At 48.3% G+C, this 13,262-nt stretch overlaps 1 protein-coding gene across 1 annotated transcript in view; it reads right to left on the minus strand.

The window, feature by feature from the left end:
* The window catches only part of CORO1C (coronin 1C), a 58,863-nt gene extending 52,814 nt beyond the window's left edge, over nt 1–6,049 (minus strand). The window contains exon 1 of the mRNA XM_033168996.1: nt 5,960–6,049. The gene's annotated coding sequence lies outside the window, so the exon portion shown is untranslated. The remainder of the gene's footprint in view (nt 1–5,959) is intronic.
* Nucleotides 6,050–13,262: the final 7,213 nt, after the last annotated feature.

The following is a 13,262-nucleotide window of genomic DNA, read 5'->3' on the forward strand; positions in this document are numbered from 1 at the left end:
TATCCCACCTTCGTTACAACAATAGGTCCCAGCCCAGGTTTTGTTGTATGTGTGCACTAAGGGAGCACTCTAGAATGGTGCTTGGAATACTGGGTAGACCTCCCTAGATGGCAGCATCTGCGACGTGGCAACCCAGCCTTTGCCAACGAGTGTTCTCCAGATGCCTCAGACTACAATTCCCATCACCCCCAGCTGGTGCGGGATTGGGACTGATGGGAGCTGTAGTCTAAAATGTCTGGACACTGTGTTGGCAAAACCTGCAGCAATGCAATGCAGCTTCTGTTAGAAAAAGTACACAGCTCAGTTTTCAAAGCAAATCAAAAGTTAAACTGGTCCTTTTTTTAAGTCAACAGAAGTGTAAGGTAATTTTTAAAACGTGTTTTAAAACAAAGCTCCAGGCACTTTTAGTGGGCCAAATTGTCGTGTAATGCTCAAATGATTCCTTCAATTATGTGATTATTAAAAATGTCCAATTTTAACATGCATGCAATAAATATACAGTTATTAAGCACCATTAGTTTCTCCCTCTCTTCTGGCCTATATCACTATGATGCAATATCAATTTCCCTGGCCTTACATTTCATTGCAGCTACATCCACTCTCTGCCTCGTGCTTGGATGCAGCCCAACTGTGACAGATGCAATAAGCATGAAGATTTAACTCGAAAAATCCAATGAGGTTTGAAAAGGCTGTTCATCAGAAGACAGAGCAATCCCAAAACACCAACATGGATTGCAGTTCTCTCACTCAAAGTCTACAGCCATCCATTAAAAATTTACAATTATGTAGCAAGACACAAAAACACATGCAGTCGGGTGTGTATTTGGGGATTTTTGCACTTTGATCTTTTACCTCTGCAAACACAGCCTTTGAAAAACATGAAGTAACAAAATAACATCAACAAGTTATATATAGCAACTTTTTTACATCAGAAGATAAGCTATATTGCTCCAATTTGTTTTGTTCCCCACCTCCAGCACACCTAGACCACAGCCCTGCTTTTCTCCATGGGTCTCTTTATCACTACAATTCCCTTAAGCCAGAGACTCAGGTGTCCCATATGCCACACTCAATCTCACCTCAGCCTTTTACCACCTTTGCACTCTGCTTACAAGTTCTTTCTCAACCAATTTATTGTATACCCAGAGGGAGCAGGTTGTTCATGAATTTGCACCCAACCCAAGTGGACACAGCAGCCCAGGGAAAATGGGAGGGGGGCATTGGACGGGTAATACCACATCCCAAAGTGAGCCTGCAATACCCCCCCTCCTCTTTATAGAGTTCTAGGGCTTGCACTTTAATGAACTCACTGAGCATTGTAAACTGTGTAAAATGTTTTTGGCCTATGTTTTTAAGCTGTGGTCTTATAAACATTTCAGTTGTTTTAGGTTTTAATATATTTTAGATCCTGATTGTAAATTACCCTGGGAAGGATTATACACAAAAAGGTAGCCAAGAAAGGGAAAAAAAAGGAAGTAAGCAAAGCATGAAAGTCTGGCATCTACCACATGGAAACATAGCATGGGTTGTGCGAAGGGACCATGTGCATCACAGATGAAGAGCACCCTCCACGCGTGAAGACCCTTGCAAACAGATTAGCATATGGTTACCATAGCATCTCTGAACCAATCAGAGAAAAAATAAGCACACAGAGCAAACAAGCTTTACTGTACAGCCTTTATTGTACATGCAGAGCAGCTCAACTTTATGATGACCTACTACACAAGTCAGTTTTATTTCTATGTCTAGTCAGCTTGCAGCTGATTTCTTCATCATTTTCTTATACATTAGTACAATGATGCATTGTGCAATCTTGAAAAAGAATGGCCAAATGCTTGAGAAAGGTAATTAGTTTACATTTTGTGAGCTGGAAAATCCATATAGCATTTCACAAATGGTAAGAAAAGCTTCTAAGATTTAAGATTTACTTCACTTTCAATGAAAGTGGCATCTTACAGAGGCACATTTTCCACATCAAGGCAAACCATAGTTAACGGCTTACTGTGTATGCACAGACCTGACCACTTCCCGCACAGAAGAAACAAGCTAGGATCCCAGCTGTAGTGTTACACCTGAGTCAGAGTGGTATATAGTGATCAAGAGTGTTGGATTAGGGTCAGATATGAAACTCACTGGGTGACCTTTGGCCAGCCACCATCTCTCAACCTCCTCTAACTTTACAGGGTTGTTGCGAGATAAAAAAGGGAGGGAGAGAACCATGTAGGAAAGGTAGGTTACAAATGCTTATACCCTTGAGGACAATTCAGAAATTACAGCTGGTGCAAACCTTGGTGGACAAATTGCTGACTGAGCATATAAAACCAATTCTGGCATGACTGCAATGGCTACCAATTTGTTTCAGGGGTCAATTTAGAGTGCTAGTTTTGACCTCTAAAGCCTTAGGCAATTTAGGACCGCAATAACTTGAGGACCACCTCTCCCTGAATTCACTACCTGAGGTCTTTCTCTGTGCACCCTCACTGAGGGAGGTGAGGATGGTGGCAACATGAGAATGGGCCTTTTCAGTGGTGGCTCTCACTTTTGGAATGCTCTCCCCAGGGAGGCTTGCCTGGTGCCATCATTGGCTACGTTTAGGTGGCAGGCAAAAATGATTCTTTTAAAATGGACTTTTGACCTTTACCTCAGGAGAGTTTTAGATATTGTGGCCTCCTTTAGTGGGTGGGATGTATTTGACTGTTGTATATATATACACACACACACACACACACACACACCGGTATATATATATATATATATATATATATATATATATAAGCTTTTACCCTTTACCTTTACCCTGAGGATCCTACAAATGAAATTTTGACAGAAGGAAACAGGGCATGGAGAGAAAGGCAGAAGCAAAATATGCAAATAATTAAGAGTTATGTAAATTTACAATACAATCCCATGCTTGCTTTGTGTGAAGACAAAGAAATGCTTCTGGGTGACAGAGGCAGAACTGCTCAACACCTACTTTACCTCTGTCTTTACCCAAAAGGAGAGTAATGCCCAACCTGGTGATAACATGATAAATAAGTCAAGCAGAGAGCTACATTTCAATAGGGAAAACTGTAAGGTTCTACACTTAGGCAGGAACAACCTGCTGCACAAACATAAAATGGGGAACATCTGGCTTACTAGCAGTACATGTGAAAAAGTTCTAGGGGTCTTAGCAGACCACAAGTTGAACATGAGTCAACAGTGTTATGCGGCAGCAAAAAAAGCTAATGCTATTCTAGACCACATCAACAAAATGTTCCCATCAAGAGAAATCATAGTACCATTCTATGGTTAGACCACACCCAGAATATTGTGCCCTGTTCTGGGTGCCACAATTTAAGAAGGATATTGGCAAGCTGGAACGTGTGCAGAGGAGGGTGACCAAGATGATCAAGGGTCTGGAAACCAAGCCTTACGAACGGTTGAGAGAGTTGGGAATGTTTAGTCTGAAGAAGAAGAGACTTGAAAACAGATATGATAGGCACCTTCAAATATTTAAAGGGCTGTCACGTGGAGGATGGAGCAAAGCTTGTTTTCTCCTGCTCCAGAGGGTAGGCCCAAACCAATTGATTCAAGTCACATGAAAGGCAATTTTGATTAAACATCAGGAAGAACTTTATGACAGTAAGAGCTGTTCAGTAGTGGAAAAGACTCCCACGAGAGGTGGTGGACTTTCCTTCCTTGGAGGTTTACAAGCAGAGGTCGATGGCCACCTGTCATGTATGATCTAGTTGAGGTTCCTTGGGGTCCCCTTCCAACTCTACAATTCTCTGATTCTATGAATTAAGACTGCTGAGCTCCACTGGACTTACAGCCCTAGCATGCATGGCAGGCACAGTCATCTACCCTCCCCCTTCTTAGACATCATGTTCCACTGCATGCCACACACACTGTATGCAACTGACTAATATTTTCCCTTCCTCAAAAATAGTCAACAATCTAAAGAACAAAAGAACTGTACTCCATCCCACACAGAAGTGCTCACATTATTCTTAGTCATAAAATGTGCAATACTGAGGAAGAATTACAGTTTGCACCTCAACAGGCTTCTTCTCTGCAAAAGATGCCCATTCTTTGAGCAGCAGCTGCCTAGTCCAGCTCTGTGACAGAGGTATCCCACGCCAACTGAAAGCATTTATTACTATCTTCTAAAAACACTTCCCCCACATACAGAATATACTGCTGAATTCTTCTGTGAGGTATTTGAAGGAGACTTTTATCCAACTGCAAGCCCCTCTCCAGGGTTGCCGAGTATGTGACAGTTTCCTATCTATAGAAGACAGGCATTATGAAACCCTCTTCAGAGTTCAATTTCCTAAAATCTCTCTTTACACTTCATTTAACCCACAATTTCCCAGTATTCAGCTGTAAAAATTGCACACGCACAATTTCCCCAAACAGAAAACCTGATTTCCTTGAGAATTCCTTTTTAACATCTGCTGCTGCGCTGCTCTCCCTCAACCATCACAGGGAGACATACCCCACCCCAAACACCTGCAGCCCCGCATAAATGGACATCCTTCTTGTCCCACTGACCTCTCCACAATTTGCAACAGAGCACCAAGCACCTGCCTGCAGCTTGGGGAGCACCCTGCCCTAACCAGCAACTGGCTCTCCTCATGATATAACCCTATCCTCCCTCCTCAATTAACTGCTCCCATAAAGCAACACACCCAAGTCTCAACTACACCCTGCTGACAACCCGCCCCCTCCACAAAACACAGAACTCTTATCGCCTTCACCTGAATGATACCCCTCCCTCCCCAAACTGGAAAGCTAGCCACCACCGTTTATCAGCTTCCTGGGCTGCCTGGACTTAACACCTTGAATTGTCTCTCACATGAACAAACCTTTATGTCCCCCTCAGTTCATCCCTTGCAGCTGTTCCTGCCCAGTTACCCCATATGCTTTCCCTTCTCGCCCATCCATGTTTCCCTGAAACTGCACATGGTCTCACCATGACCGCTCACACAACCCCCAAGCCTCTCATCCTAACCCCACATATGCAGCCCCCCATGTCCCACTAAATCCTACACCCTCAAGACACGCCACCTTGCCTGCCTCCCCTTTTGCATCTCTATTTCCAAAGAAGCCCATGCTCTTTCCCTTTCCAGCTCTTTTAAACGGCATCTCACTGTAGCTTACATAAGCTGCTTCAAGAGCCCTTTCTCCCCCCCCCCCTTTTGAGTCAAAAGATAGAAATTATTTGAACGTAACCACTCAGACCACCTGACAATTACAAACCTCCACTTCCCTTCTCCAATTTCAAACCTGGCATAATCTCACCTGCAGTTGCAGATTTATAAATGTATATGTTGTGTATCAGACATGCAGCATTTTTTTAATGTCTTTTTTTAAGCCTTCCCCCCAAGAGACCCACATATTCCATACCAATAATCTGTTGTTGTTTTTTAAGTGCAAACAAAAATGCATTGTTTTGTTGAATCCCTATAGGTACTTGATTTTGCAGGAAGATATAAAATCATGAACGTTTCCTTCGGAGGCAGGAGGGCAACCTGTGGGGCGGGAGGGCAGGAGGCTTGGAAGGGGCCTGTGAGGGTGGAGGTGGAAAGGGTGAGAGGCCGGCGTCGCCTGGCGACTTCTGCCACCAGCAGCCACGCCGTTCTTCCGCCGCTTTCCCGGGGGGGGGGGGGGCTCGATCCGCTCTCTACACGTTTCCCCACGGACCTCTCGCAAGGGGTGCGAGGGCGGCGGAGGCGGCAAGAAGAGCGAGGAACGAGGAAGCGGCCCCACCAAAGAGCGACGCGCGTCCCTGGGCACCAAGAAGGGAGGACCCCCCCCCCCGCCCAAAAAACCACACAGCTCCCCCCCTCGCTGCCCACCTGCGCCCAGGCCCCACCCCAGACCCAGCCGCCTCGGGAACGCGGCCGCCTCGGGCTATCTCTCCGAGGGACACGCGACCGCGCATACACACGTACACGCGTCCACTTCCCCTTACCTCGCCCTCCGCCACCGCCCCGCGCGCCTCCTTTCTCTTCGCCTCAGATGCCGCCGCCCGACTCCGACTGACTGACGGACACGCGCGAAGACCGGCCGCCAGGGGGCGGGATCGGCCCAGGTCCCGCCCACGACCACGCCCCCGCCTCGCCCTACGCCGCCTCTCCCTCTCGCGTCTCCTCAGCCAACCCCATGCCCCTCCCTCCCGGAGGGGAGAGGCGGGGGCAGCCAATCGCCGCCCAGCGCGGGACGGAAGGCGTCCAACCAGCGTCTCTCGCTGGAAAGGGGAAGGGCGGGGCTGGCGCGGCGCGAGAGGCGGCCGGGGAAGAACAAGAGGAAGCGAGGAAAGGAGAGGCGGGAGGGGAGGGGAGGGCGGCGCGCTTCAACCTCAGCGTGGCGCCGGTTGGGGAGGGGAGCGAGCGCCGGACGCGGGCACGCGCCTTTCTTGTCCGCGGCACCTGCTTCCCCGCTCGCCCTCCCGCGCGCTCGCACACGCAACTACTCATTCTCACGTGTCAGAGTCAGACTACAAGGGTGCGCACTCGTGTATGGTAAACGGACACGGCGTATTTCTTCTCTGAGACCTTCTAGTGAAGGGCTGGATTATGAATACGGTTCATAAATAAATATTTCTAAACAGTAGATACGTTTTAATCTATTTCAAATATTGTGGGGTTGTGTTTTTTGTAAACACGTTTAGCACTGTAGTCCTGCACAGTATGTGTAGTTAATTCAGCAAAGAACAGTGCTTTTTGAAAGATGGGTTGGGGTGAAAAAAAACAGTGAATCGAAAACAGACTTTTAGATTATTATTATTTTTAAAAAAACATTTGGTAAAGGGAAATACCATCATTTCCATTGCCATTCCAAAATCACATAAGTCTTCATAACCTGCCTTTCGCTCAAGAGTCCCAAACACTGCAACTTCCCCACACAGCGGAGCTGCTCCATCCCCTTGGCTTGCCTTTTTCTGCAGCTGGCCTGGAGGAGGGCAGCAGGGCACCATGCCCAAAATGGTCTTTCCGGGGCAGGGCTTGCCTTGAATTTCCCCACTTCTAAGCAGCGAGAGGAGGGCCACATTCAGGGGGTTCAATAAGATCAGCAGTTCATAGGCACACTATACTGCAGCTGATCTGATTGCAAAGCAAAAACCTCTTGAGCCTTGTTCAAGCCCTCTGGCTTGGTGTTGTGAGGAACCCCTGCTGCAATTCTGTTTTCGGGCCTGTCATCTGCATGGCAACTACCTTTAATTGTGCCACTTAACAAGGTCTTGGACTACAGTAGTACCTATATAACCTTTCAAAATTAGATTTAAAATAAGCACAATGCCCCCCAAAAAGTGGCATATATTTGCTGGAGCCGTTGTCTGTTTCAGGTGGACACCGACTGTGGCCTTCAGTACCTTTCTTTCCTATGTCTAGGGAGTTTGGGTTAGGGAAATAGATAGCAAGAATCATATTTATAAGTAGTGTGACTTGCTGTTGCATTCAGCTTTTGACCCAGGAAGGGGAGCTATAGAATTGGAGTACTATCAGGACTGGGATCTAGCTTTTCAAAAGAGGTGGTGGTGTCGGAAAATCACATGTGATTCATGAATATTAGTCATTTATGTACCAGTGAAATGCCTATCATTGCAAGAGGGCAGCAATAGAGGATTACAAAGGATGAAAGAGGATTTATCAGGGATGCAACATCCATTGACTCTGCCCCCTCCCAGGCACCCCAGCTCACCCAACCCCCAACCCTGAGGTCCTGGTTTCAATCTCTGGTGTTGTCCGATAGGTTTGGGGAAAGACTCATGGGCGTAGCCAACTGAGGTTCTCCTCCCTCCAACGAAAGGCCTGCCCCCCCCCTAACAAAAATCCTGGCTACACCCATGGAAAGGCTCCTGTCTCAAACTGCAGAGGAGCTGCTGGTCCGTGTAGATGGGGGCTGTGGGTGATAGACCCTGAGAAGAGCCCTAGAATTTCTAGCTCCCATCTGCCCCAGCTGCCAATGTGGCCAATGGGCTGTAGTCCAAAGCCTCTGGGGGGCACAAGATTAGGGAAGGCTGATTTAAGGTTTGGGCACAGGACATTGGTAATCAGCAATTACACGGGTGGAGGCACATCCTAACACTGGAAGAAAGTTTGCTTAAGGCCATTCCTCTGACCTGTTACATGTAAGAAGAGCCCTGCAGGGTCAGACCAATTTCTCCTGGCAGCAGGGGTATACCTAGGGGGTTGGCTATGTTGCCCCCTGCCAAGAGCGCAGGCCCAGGAGAGCACAAAAACTCTGCACCTACTCTCTAGCTTGGAGTGGCTAGGAGCCTACCTGCCCGCCCACCCACCTGCGCACTCCCTGGGGTGCTCCCCTGTTGCTCTGGGTGCCTCAGCGGAGAGGGAGGGGGCTCTGAGACAGCTCCTTGCCAGGGGCACAAGGGAACCTAGGTATGTCTCTGCGTGGCAGCAAATTCCTTTGCTAATTTCGCCCAAGACCGCTATGTGCTGTCTTCTCTCATCACCAAGGCAACTGAAAGGGGGGGGCACCCAGTTCTGCATATGAGAATGCTAGACAATTTTTGGAATAAGGCGGCATCTTTTCCAACCAAAGAATAACCCAAGTATCAAATGCTCAGAATAATGGAACATCCATAGCATCCCAGCTACAAACTGTGTGATGCTAAATAAATACCACATTGGGGGAAATTCTAGTTAAAAGCAGACAGCCCATCACTTCACAGGGGCTTAGTATTGCAAACAGGCTGTCAGCAATGGATTTTTTAAACATACTTTCTGTGGAAAGGGTAAATGCAGAAGGGCTGGCGTTTTATAGAAATACAGAAAGCTGCCTTCTACTGAGTCCAGCCACTGGTCCATGGAGCTCAGTACTGTCTGCACTGACTGGCTGGGCCTCTTGGGGAACGGGGGATCTCTCCCAGCCCTCCCTGGAGATGCCATTGGGGAGGGAGCCATGGACCTTCTGCCACAGAGCTCAGCTAAGGTACATGGATGCTGCAAAAATTTGCTTGCCTGAGGAGGAGCATCCATCCCATAACAGGCTTATGTGGAAGCTGCACTCAAAGTCACGCCATGGGACTAAAAGGACGTGATGCAGCTTTGCAGTCAGCTACTCATCTGAAACAAACAAAAATGCCTCATTTGCTGAGTCCACCAGACAGAGTAGAAAAGTGGGCCAGGTGTTTCGTCTGCCTGCAGGGCTGGTGTCATCAGGCCAAAATTTTAGGACACAAGTCTTGGGCTCAGTTCAGCAGAGTGAGCAAGAACCCACCCACCCACACCCTTGCAGTTAGCCAAGAAATACACAATCTGATCTAATATGGGAGAGGGCAAAAGACCATCAAGTCCAGGTGCTAAAATTTCACAGCCCTGTGTGATCCTTTGCAGTTTTAAGCAGTACTATGGTATTGCTGGTTTATTTGATTTATTTTCTCCCTTCCTTGATATTTAACTCACATCAGTGATCCCAGCTTTCTTTCCTGGTCAACTTCACAGGCAAAGCACACAATCTCTCTCTCTCTCTCTCTCTCTCTCTCTCTCTCTCTCTCTCTCTCTGACCCAACACACTAATTTATTCCTTCCTGCTGTTGCGACACCCAGCCTGAACCAGAACTCTGTGCCACACCAACAGTTTTTGAACACCTGCCGATCAAGATGCTCTCTTACCTGTTCCATGTTCTTGTGCTCAGAGACCAAGATGGCGGCCAAGAGTTTTTTAAATGCTCCTCCTTAGCCACTGCAAACATAGGCAATCCTGCCCCAGTCACAGTACCCCTGTCTCACCTTTCCGAGCAGGTGGGGCAGCCTTCTCCCCTGCCGGCTTCTGCTTCTCAAATGTCTTCTTCATGTCTGCCACTCTGAGCGCTTTTTCATCCTCTTGTTTAGTTATCCTTTGTTCCCGCAGCCGACAACATTCCCCGTTTTCTGGGGGCTTTCCTCCAGTGGTTTTGCTTCTGCTCCTTTCACTGGTCTTGTGAGAGGAGTTTTGCAGGGTCACCACCATGACTGCCGTGGATGCTGTGGGCTTGAGGTTCTCTGCTGCTTCTGCCTCTTTCCCAGGGCCTGGCAAGCCACCTGCCTGGCTGTTTGACTCGAAGCCCAGTTCATTGCAGGCCCCAAGGTCTTCCCCACTTTTGCGGGATTGGCTGCTGCTCTCCCTGGGATATCTTTCAGCCTCCCCACAAACCAAAGCAAGGTTTGAAGCTGCCAGCAACTTTATCTCAAGGCCCTTGGCTCCCTTATCGCTCCCATGAACCTCCCTTGCCTCTTCTTCTACACCAGTCGGGGTAACATGACTGCAGCCGATTGCTGCTCTCTCAGGCCAAGAGGCACAGCTTGCCATCTGCATGTGGTCTCCACTTTGCCCATTGGGAAGAGCAATCAGTGGGCCTCCAGTTTCCCCATGGTTTCGTAGCGGAGGGCCTTCCATCTCTCCATTTCTTGGCTCCTCTGGAGAATCCAGGGAACTCAGGAAGCCAGCCTTGGTTTCCTCGCCAGGGGAGTTCAGCACCAGCTTATTCACTTGCCTGTTCTCAATGCTGCTCTCTGAATATGAGCGCGTTAACTGTCCCCTGAATTCCCCCTGGAAAGTGCTAGTCATATCTGCCCTCACAGCCTCCCTTCCTAAACTTTCCTGACTGCCAAAGTTATTTATTTGAACCAGTGGCCAGCTGCACGCTGTCATTTCCCTTTTCCTTTCAGATTCTGGAAAGTCAAATGGGTGGATTTCACCCTCTTGGGTCATGATGCTGTGCTTGCTTTCCTCTAGCCTATACAAAAGAGCTGTGGTCTTCCTGCCTTCTGCGTCTTCTGAGCACTGCCTTTGGAGCACCTGCAGAGAGGCTGGACTTTCCAGGCCCTTCCCATGCGCCTGCATGGCCATGTGTGGCGCAGAGAGGAGGGGCTCCTCTGCCAGGTGCCCCGTGGAAGCTGCCTCACCTGTGGCTCTCTTCATCTGCAGGTGTCTTGTGGACACATGAACTCCACAGGCTCCATCCCTGGGCCCTTTCCCCTCACACAACATTTGCTTATCTGTTGCCAAAACAAAGCAATCACATTTCACCTTTGACGTTTTCCTAGTGTGGGGAGCCTCTTTCCTTTTTGTGATGCTTTTGCTGTCGAGTGAATACCCCGAGTGGTGCCAGGCAGGGGTTTCCATGGCAAGCAGCACAGCGCCTGGATTGCCTGGGCCAATGCCTGTGCAGACAAGACCCCAACAAAATCGGTTCCCCAAATGTCACTCAGTTCAGAATCCTCCACATCAGCTTCTCCTTGTATTTTTTTTTGGGGGGGGGGACAGATGATGCACCCACAAGCCCACCAATAGCTTGGAAACCTCTCTCTGTGGTTCATCAGAAGCTCTATTATCAACATTAACAACATCCAGGGTGGGTCACCCCTTGGCGAGTCACAGCATGCATTTCTCTACCAGAACAGGACACACAAATATACTAAAAGGAAATGCACAACATGGATTTTTTCCCCCACCTGAGCAAAAGACACATCCAAAAGTCCAGCGGATTCCAAGCTGCAAACTTCTTTGTCAAAAGGCTGCATTACATTCTAGCAAATGCCTTTCTCCTTCCCAAGAGCAGGTTGCAAGAAGCCTTTCCGGCGATTCCCAGTGATTTGTCTTTTTGGGACCAACCTCACGATGACGATTCACAGCCCTCCCTTTGCAGTCATTTATGGTCAAGATGGTTAGATCTCTACACATCTGAAACTGGCGCTCTGCCCGTGGCTTTTTGGAAAGACTGAAAAGCAGAGGAGCCCACACATTGGTGCCCTTCCAGCTAGGTAGTTCTGGTTTGATTCTTAAAGATGACCTCCCTTGTCCGAATCCCCTTTTACCCAGACAGGCAGCCTAAGGCTGGACCTTGCTCTGGCTCCCAGTGATCAGAAGGAGGGAGGAGAAGGCATTTTTCAGGCAAGGAGGGAGATTGAGCCTGGAACTGTGTTGCAGAGATGTGTTATTGCTAAGCAAATGGCTGTGCCATCAAAAGTGTACAGGAGATAAACAAAGAGCCTGGCAGCAGCCTTGGAAATAAGATTCCTCATGGATGCCACAATTATGAGGAAAAATGCTGGACATTTGCAAAGCCTTTCCTGCAATGTCCTCCCTTTGAATCAAGGCTCTGGTGATAATAAAGTCCTTTAAATCTCTCCCAAAGGAGAGCGTTGTTGTTGTTAAAGCTCCAAAGATCAGCTGGTTCGGTGCTTGACACCTTCAGCCCACAAGGGGGCAGGGCTGTGTGCAATGGCTGCTGTCCAGACCCCCCACCCCAGGCCTCCCTCCACTCCTTGCCTTTTATGGCTTGCTAGGTATGAGGCTTCCAAGACTCCCTTGCAGGGACAGAGCAAAAACACAAGAGTCTGGGCAGGGGGTCTGGCTGCTGCTCGGGGAAGCCAGGCTGGTTCTCTGGCCCCCAGCTCTGCATCCGGGCTGGGCCCAGCAAGCAGAGGACCACCCCTTCCCTCCAGCACCTCCTCCCCTCTTCATGGGACATGATGGCGACGACAAGCAGGGTCTTGCAGCAATACACCTCAGTGCCTTCCCAGCTCCCGCTCAGCACTTTAGTCAGCTTGCAATGAAAAATGCCTCACAGCAATATTTAGAGGCGCTTTGGGGGGGCGGGTCTAAGGAGGGGTGAGTCTTTTCTTTCTCAAAGCCTTCAATTGCTTTGCTAAAGCAGTTTGGAGATGACTGTCAACCCTAAACCAAAGTATTGTTATCGCGCTGGCAGTGGGGTCAGTCTGGATGACACCCCTGGTTCTCTTCCAAACCTATGGTCCTGTGAATGTGAGACTAGAATAAATAAACAAGGAATCTTGCTAACCCAGCTCAACCAGTTCCTTGGTCAAGGTCATTGCCTCAGCATCTTCTTTTTTATAAAATATTTTTATTAAGTTTTACATAACAAATTTCAATTTAAACATATCATTCACCTTCACATTTAGGATTCTCAGAATCCCTTGACTCCCCCCCCCCTGGTTTCATTGTCAATCCCTTTTCTCTCAGCTTACCTCCCCCCCCCCCTCAAAATTGTTATACCGTATTGGCCTGAATATAAGCTGCACTCAAATATAAACCGCACCTTTAAAATTCAAGTGGGGGGGGGGAGGCAATACCCGAATATAAGCCGCTCCCTTAAAATTCCGCAGGCACTCACACCCTTTCCCTTTTACCATAGGTCTGTTTCAGCAGCGATATTGTAAAAGCCAATTTTTGTAAGGTCGTGAATTTAAGCTGCACTTTAACTTTTCACAGTTGGAATTTGGGGGGAAAGTGAGGCTTATATTCAGGCC

The sequence above is a fragment of the Lacerta agilis genome, chromosome 14 (assembly GCF_009819535.1).
Source record: "Lacerta agilis isolate rLacAgi1 chromosome 14, rLacAgi1.pri, whole genome shotgun sequence".
Classification (NCBI taxonomy): domain Eukaryota; kingdom Metazoa; phylum Chordata; class Lepidosauria; order Squamata; family Lacertidae; genus Lacerta; species Lacerta agilis.